Source organism: Schistocerca cancellata, chromosome 7, assembly GCF_023864275.1.
Source record: "Schistocerca cancellata isolate TAMUIC-IGC-003103 chromosome 7, iqSchCanc2.1, whole genome shotgun sequence".
Classification (NCBI taxonomy): Eukaryota; Metazoa; Arthropoda; class Insecta; order Orthoptera; family Acrididae; genus Schistocerca; species Schistocerca cancellata.
This window is the reverse complement of record NC_064632.1, coordinates 492,786,703-492,795,037: the sequence shown is the minus strand read 5'-3', so window position 1 is coordinate 492,795,037 and position 8,335 is coordinate 492,786,703. Positions and strand designations below refer to the sequence as shown.

Sequence of the window (8,335 nt, the reverse complement as noted above, 5' to 3'; positions counted from 1 at the left end):
AACGTCTCAACAATTATTTCTGTGATCAGAAGTGCACTTTTCTTGGGGAATGGAGGTACTATCCCGCCATCACAATAACTACCACAAAACACAAAGGTATCTATACTACACATAAACTGGATAGATCTTTCTACAAGACATGGATTTTAGTACAGGGGTTTGGTATAGGTAGCTTTCTCGTTGTTCTATTCACCGTGGAATATTGTTCAATATATGTTCTCTTGATTTGATTATTTCTTTAATGAACAATAGCATAAATGTTGCATAAAATTATTATTTTTTCACATTCATGGTTTACATTACAGTGGGTGCTGGCACCTCTATTGTCATTTGGGTTTCAAAAGGAAGAAATTCGTTAGTGTCTAAGCTAACAAGTAATAAGTTTTTTTTCTTTCTGGATTGGCTGCGGAGTTTAGTTTCCTCTGATACATGCAGAAAGATTACTAGTACATGATATATTTTAATGTTTTCTTTAATTAACCCTTTGTGGTTCACTTGCTTTCAATTTTATGGTTTACTTCCACCTCTGGTTCTTTCCTTTCTTCTTTGATTTCCATTATTATCTGAAAACATTTTATTAGTCGCATGCACATATGCATTATAAATTCTACAGCGCTGTATTAGTCTATGTTTACTTGTGACAGTGAAAAAGTATATGAGACAAACCTGAATGTTTCCTTGTTCCACAATTTTAGTTTTACCTGTCTCCATAAATGTTACACCCCCTTTTTTCGAGCTATGCCCTGAACTATTTCTGTGAGGCTCTTTTGACTCCTTAGTAAAGTTTGCTTAACCTATAATAATCGTAACGATGACTATTTATTAATAATATAATAATCGAAGTGTCTTTCACAGAACTTCTTACAACATATTTAGTATCAGAGGTGTCTACAATGGATTCTCAACGCATCTTACCTTCATTTACTTACTATAATATGGAGGAATTCCTTTAAATCCTCTTGTATTACTTAACATTAATCACTTTCTGGGAGTGGTGTCATCTTGTTGTGTTAATTGTGCTTTGCTCGTCTGTTCCTACTGGGAGCTCTTACAACTGATAAGTGTTATTATGCATCAACTTCTAGAGTGTTCTGAAAACTAACATTATGCTTTAGCAAGTGGGAGTTTCTATACATAACATGTCTCGTCGTAATCTGTGAAGATTAATCATTTCATCACTTAGTGAGTGCTGGATTCTTTTATGAAGCTCATGATACAACAATGAGTATTGTTTATTATTTAAAAGTGGAAGGACAGAGGAATTTTTTCCGTGGAGAGAACAGCTACCACTTCCATTCACAAGGTACTAAATCTGTATCTCTCTTAAAAGAATGCTTCAGTGAGGGCTGGAGTGACACACAAAAAAAGGTGAACTTGTAACAGCGTCCTAAGCTGGGCGACGAACCCTCACTAATGCCTTTGGCCTCGGCCTACTGTGTGGCCAGCTGCACCAAGCTAAAGGAAAGAAATAAAATGCTTCACTCCCTCTTCGCCCTCTCTTGAAAGCTTATTATGTAAGCTGTTTCATGGGAATTGTTTGGAGGATCAGGTGACCTGATTTCAACAAATTCACCAAGATTTTGCTGCTTCACATCATCATTGGGGTGCCAATCTGTTGCTGACGGTTGTGGTTGTCTTCTGTGAAAATTGGGAGCAGAATTATTACGACTATTACTCTGAGTAGACATTTCCCGACCTTGATTGGCGTTGCCATGGCAACTAGATGGCAAATTACATTGATTGTTGTAGCTATCTGGTTGATGGCAACCACCATTATCAAAACTATCCTGATTTACACTGTTATAATGTATGTTCTAGGAAGCATTGTTTCCCTGGAAACTGTCACTGTTATACTAATTATTTCTTCTATTACCCTTGTTTCTAAAACTTTTCTTACCATTAAAGTGTCCGTTCTGCAAATTTCTATTGCGTCTGTTTCTCCAGAAATTACCAGAGCTGCCATTGAATTGTTGATTGGGCACACTGTCTTAACCATAAGTGTTTGCTGATGGTTTTGTTGGTCTTACTTGTTGCGGTTGTTAGGACTAGTGCAAAAACCTTGCATAGACTGATTGTTCTGCGCAAACTGTGGGTTCTTTGCCAAGTGTTGAGAATAGTCAAGTTGGTATGCATGATTTTTATAGTTGTAATGGTCATTTTAGTGGCCATTATTACCATACTGGTTCACAGAAACTTGCATGTCCCTATTATTTCTGCTGTTGTTATTATTAAAGCCCTGCATATTCAAGTGATTATCGTCATCATCTTCTAGTTCTTGCAAAAGAGCTGTGAACTCGTCAGTATCGTCTTTGCATCTACTAGCGACAGTGACATGTTTTATGTAAGTGCGCAGTTTTGTTATACAAATACCGGTAAGTTCTGCTGCACTGTACGGATTGACTAAATGCTAGTTTCTACGCACAATGCCCTCAAAGTACAATGTTTGGGTGGTAAATTCCGACCTTTCAAACGGTTTCTGGTTTAATATGCTGGTTTTTACGCGTGACTGTGTTGTGAGAGACGAGGATGCCGTCAAAAAGGCGTGCTGAAATTCTGCCAATGATCGGCATTGTCGCGCTATTGAACGCATTCTAGAAGCCGGCTCATTTTCCAAGTAAGAGCACAGGAATTCCAACTTATTTGCAATCGGCCATTCGAGGGGGGGGGGATAAAGAATAATGGAACTGATCAAGCCAGGCCCTTGCGTGTATTTCTTTACTAGCATTACGAAATGTTTTAAATTTCCGTATCTGAAGGAAGGAAGTGTATGTAATCGATCCTATCGTCCCTTCTTGGTTCAAATTTGTGGTGATAGAATATCGTCGATTGTTCTGGTTGTTGCCTATTGTTATATTTAGGTTGATAAACACTAGTGAAAAAGTGTTCTGAATGAGGCTCTCCTCTAGTATTGTCGCCTATACGGTCGACGGGTATCTGACCCCTGGCACAATTCGATTGTTGCGTAATTTCACCATCTATATGCGCTACAGGAGGAGCTGGTATTTTTTCAGTGTTAAGAATTTTTCGTTCTAAAGAATTTAATCTACCTTTTACATTCACGCTGATGAGCTCTTGTACTTCCTGTTACGTTTCATTTTTAAATACTTTTCGGTTTGGGAGAAGTGTACAGGGGCAGCGACGTCAGAGCTTGTGTCTACGTTGTTGGACAAGTCTGTAACTTTTGTCGTTAGTTCGACAGTTTTTTTGAGAAACTGTGCCTAACTGCTCTACAATAGAATGAACAGTTTCTTCTACAGAATCTGTTTTGGTACTAATTTCTGTAATTTTACAGGCATTTTGATTGCAGTGCTGTTTCAGATCGGTGATCAAAGTGCTGGGTTTTGCTGTTTTAACGGCAGTTAACACATCCTGTTTGTGCTTTTGGCCTCTTGGTTCAAATGGCTCTGAGCGCTATGTGACTCATCTGAGGTCATCAGTCCTATAGAACTTACTCCTACTTAAACTTATCTAACCTAAGGACATCACACTTCACTTCACTATTTGTTAATTCGGCAGTGCGTTCTGCATTGCCACTGAGGTCATCCGTTACACTGTTTGACTGTTGTAGTGAGGTAGTAAAAACTGTGTCGCATTATCTGTGCGAAGGTTTTCCGCTTCAGTCTTTGAAGGCTGGGAATGTTCTGGAGAGAGAATCTCGTGATTAGTGGTGGCTGCATTTGGAAGTTCCCTGAGGTCCCTAGCGCGACTAGCGGATCTCTTGTAGTGAGCCGTCGTTATTAACAATCAGAAAAGTATGACAGAAAATAATATCTCACCAACAAATATATCTTGCTACAAAATCACTTACAAAATAGAGATAATGAGTTCTGCTTACGCAAGATAAATTGCCTGCCACGTAGAATCAGTCATGTCGCATGGAAAAAAATGATGTTCGTAACTCTTAGTCCTCGACGATGAGTCGTAAAATATGCCACACACAATTCTTATAATTAACACAGACAACAACTCCCAATTATTGCTGAAAAAGAAAGCGGTGTCGCCGAGCGGTACTAGGCTCTTATGTCTCGAACAGCGCGACCGCTACAGTCGCATGTTCGAACCCTGACTCGGACATAGATGTGTGTGATGTCTTTAGGTTAGTTAGGTTTAAGTAGTTCTAAGTTCTAGGGGACTGATGACCTCAGATGTTATGTTCCATAGTGCTCAGAGCCATTTGAACCATTTTTGGAAAAGAAAGAACATATATAACTAGTAACAAGGCAGCGCAGCTGTAACCACTGTGTGTGTAATGTTGATCTGACTGCGTTTTTATGATTTCCAATGGTGTCGTCTAGCAAAAGAGTTCGCAACTTGTAACGTGTATGCAACCAATTCCGCAGCATCAGCGGCTAAGGTTAACCTGCTTAACACTGTGTGATTGTTGTATGAGTGTCAGTTTCACTGTCATTTAAGCACTCAACAGATCGTTACATGAAAAACTTAAAACTAACATTTGGATAAGCTATCTGACTGCGTACGTGTATAGGGAAAACTTCAGGAACAAATGAACCTGTAACAATGAATACCTAAGCTATCTGACTGCGTTTTTGAAGAAGAATTGACAAGTGATACAGAATCTGGCTTGTGCAATGGAATTTACTGGATTAGAGTACATGACATGTTGTGGTGTGTCAATGTCTCTGTTTTGGTATATTAAGATAGTAACTGTTCTCGAAATAACAGATACCATTGATGACCGTGCAGCTTCTCTAGAATAAATGATAATTAATTGAAACCCTCAGCTGCCGACAGGTGTTGTTGATATACCTCGATTGGGACAGCTGAAAATGGGTTCCACGACCGGGACTCGAACCCGGGATCTCCTGCTTACATGACAGACTCGTAGTTAAGTGACTACGCGGCCATTCCCTTCGTCTGTGAGACTGCGCACAGGTTGCCCGAACTCTTGCGGCAATCATCACCTTAGTTGGCGCGAGTAATCAGTGGATGGGCAAATATGTATTAGTAACATTACGCATGTAGATTGTGGACAGTTGAGAATGTGGGTCTCACGGGAAGTGTGTAATGGATAAGTCCGTACTCGCTTTGGCGGTACATATACTAAAATTGGAACGATGCAGAGAGGATTAGCGTGGCCCCTGCGCAAGGATGAGACGCAAAATATGGAAGCGTTCCACATTTATAGTGCTGTACAGTTGGTGCAGTGGATAGAGTTTAGTCGGCACGGTAGCTTAGCGTGTTCGGTCAGAGAGCTGGTTGGCCTCTGTAATAATAAAAAAAATAAATAAAAAAAAACTGAGTAAAAGGATCAACAACGAACTTGAACGGAGGTCATGTGGCGTCCGCGACGAACAAACACAACGATCAACAATGAACAAATTGAAAAAAAAAACACATTAAAAAAAGATGGATAGAACTTGAGCCATGTAAGCAGGAGATCCCGGGTTCGATTCCCGGTCGGGCCACACATTTTCAGTTGCCCCATCGAGGTATATCAACAACAGCTGTCGGCAGACGAGGGTTTCAATTAATTAACATTTCTCTGCTTTGGCCCTAGGTTTTGCACTCACCTCTTTAGATGACTGTCTTTTTTCCATGTGATATACAGCAATTCGCAGCATCAGTGGCTAAAGCTTATTGTTACTAAGAATGAATTAAATAAAAAGGGGTTTGATTGGGTTCTGTTAACTACTAAATAACTTTTGAGAAGAGATTTCATTAATTAAGTCTCTTTAAAACGTCGGAATCATGATGAACAAGTATTAATGATGACAATGACGAATGACTTGCGTCAATAATGGCTCAGTTACAGATTAACAAATTATTTCAAAATCCAAAATTGCGTTAACATTTAGTAACCACAGCATATTATTTAGATGTGGAGAATAATTGTTATTATTTGAGGATAAGGAGGCTCCCTTCACTGACAAGCAAAACATGGGATTATTGCAAATTCGGACTAACAATGAGGAGCCCAACATTGCAATTGCTTTTGCGCTATGCTTGCGAAGCTTACCTTGAATGCCAGCTTCAAGCGTAGTTAAGCCGTCTAAACCTCTCGTGGCTGTATAAATGAAATCAGGCCTTGAGTGTTGGCCATCACCGACGTGAGGGCAGCTTGACACGTCTTCTGTCTCTGAGCTCTCGACCGACATTACTCTTCCACTCTCGCAGGCAGACCTCATCTCACACAATGCTTGGAATCGCGCTCCCATGTTTCGGCATCATATAGTTACTATCGATATCTGAGTACTTCCACAGTACAAGAGTAGCGTTAAGTTGGATATATTGTTTTATGTAATGGAGAGTTCGGACACACTCCTTATACGTTCTCATAAGAAGAGGTTTAGAAGAAAGAATTAAGAGCTATGAATATATCTGACAGAGTATTGTGCTGGTACGTCTGAAAATTGGAAGAAGAATCCTTACCCTAATCTTTGTCTATGCCTCAGAGGAGGGTAAGTCAAAACAATGCTAACAATTTCATAAAATGTTACAAAAGTGGTTAACATATTTGCAGACGCTGATCTGATTCCCTTAGCTGGAGACTTTAATGAAAGAATAGGCAACAGATGCAGCCCTAATGGCATCGGTTGTTTTGGAGAAATCGTCATTAACAGTAATGGACAGATACTAAAATATTTTTTAACTTTTAACGAAAGAGGTTTTATGTCAGTAATTGATTACATCAATACAAATAACGAAACAATCGGCAGGTTACCGATGTCAGAGTATGCAGAGGCTACCATATAAGCTCAGACCGCTATTTTCTGCTATTTAAGATTAAATACAGGGTGGTTATTATTAAACTTACACTACTTGAGCGAGTCTAGATGGAAAACGTTTTACTGTATGAGTAACCAATTTTATAGGAATGGACTTCAGACTGTGCTCTGGAGGATTTGCATTGTTAGTAGCATTAGTGTCATGACTTGCCGTTAGGCACCTGCACAAGTACGGTGATGTAGAGTAGAAACACAAGCATGAGTGTGCGTTAAAATTGCAAACAATCAACGTGGATCTGAGAAGGTAAACAGGGCTTTACTCGTAAAGTTGTGTTACTAAAACAACAGCAATAGTTCTTATGTTCTTCGTGAGTATCGACGCATTAAATGAATACATAGAGGTTCGCTTTCCGCACAGGGATTGAACAATATAATTCAGAAGACAGAATTAACTTGTAAGTAGGCTGTTTATGTTTTCTTATTGGCAACGTTACATAGTGCTCTGTATGAAAATCACTGGCTGTGCTGTGTGCAGTCTGTGGCTAGTTTGCATTTTTGTCTGCCATTGTAGTGTTGGGCAGCGGCAGCTGGATGTGAACAGCGCGTAGTGTTGAGCAGTTGGAGGTGAGCCGCCAGCAGTGGTGGATATGGGGAGAGAGATGGCGGAGTTTTGAAATTTGAAAGACTGGATGTCATGAACTGCTATATATATATTATGACTTTTGAACCCTAGTGAGGTAAATACATTGTTTGTTCTCTATCAAAATCTTTCATTTGCTAACTATGCCAATTAGTAGTTAGTGCCTTCCATAGTTTGAATATTTTATTTAGCTGGCAGTAGTGGCGCTCGCTGTATTGCAGTAGTTCGAGTAACGAAGATTTTTGTGAGGTAAGTGATTTGTGAAAGGTATAGGTTAATGTCAGTCAGGGCCATTCTTTTGTAGGGATTATTGAAAGTCAGATTGCGTTGCGCTAAAAATATTGTGCGTCAGTTTAAGGACACTCATGTATAATTGTTCTAAGTTGATGTTTTAAAGCCGGCCGGAGTGGCCGTGCGATTCTAGGCGCTACAGTCTGGAGCCGAGCGACCGCTACGGTCGCAGGTTCGAATCCTGCCTCGGGCATGGATGTGTGTGATGTCCTTAGGTTAGTTAGGTTTAATTATTTCAAAGTTCTAAGCGACTGATGACCTCAGAAGTTGAGTCGCATAGTGCTCAGAGCCATTTGAACCATTTTTGATGTTTTAAACTGAATTAACTAGCGATTTGTTAACTGCGTCTGGGAGAGGCCGAAGAACAATCGCGCCAAAAATTGTTGAAGAAGTTTGTTGCCATGGCTGGAAATGCTGGACTGACATGTGCGATCTTCAAACATGACAGCTGAGCATTTCGTGATCCACCGTTATTTTGGACAGTCGTAGAACAATCCCTGGCGCAGTTCCAGGCTGTCGTGGATGCAAGTAAGTGATCGTCACTTGAGAAACGTTTACAATTTATTTGAATTTCTTTTCTTCATATCCTTACAAATGTTTCACAAAGTTTCACTGTCGTACACTCACTCATTTTTTATGTGGCCCTCTGAACAAACGGAAGTTTAATGATAACCACCCAGCTATACTAGATGGAAGACAGTGAGAGAAGAAATCAAGA

General features: G+C 39.9%; 1 non-coding gene across 1 annotated transcript; it reads left to right on the top strand.

Moving 5' to 3' along the window:
- The first annotated feature begins 5,037 nt into the window (after window positions 1-5,037).
- LOC126093520 (U6 spliceosomal RNA) lies at window positions 5,038-5,144 on the top strand. The gene has a single exon (XR_007521665.1). It is a non-coding gene; the product is annotated as a U6 spliceosomal RNA (small nuclear RNA).
- The last annotated feature ends 3,191 nt before the right edge of the window (window positions 5,145-8,335 follow it).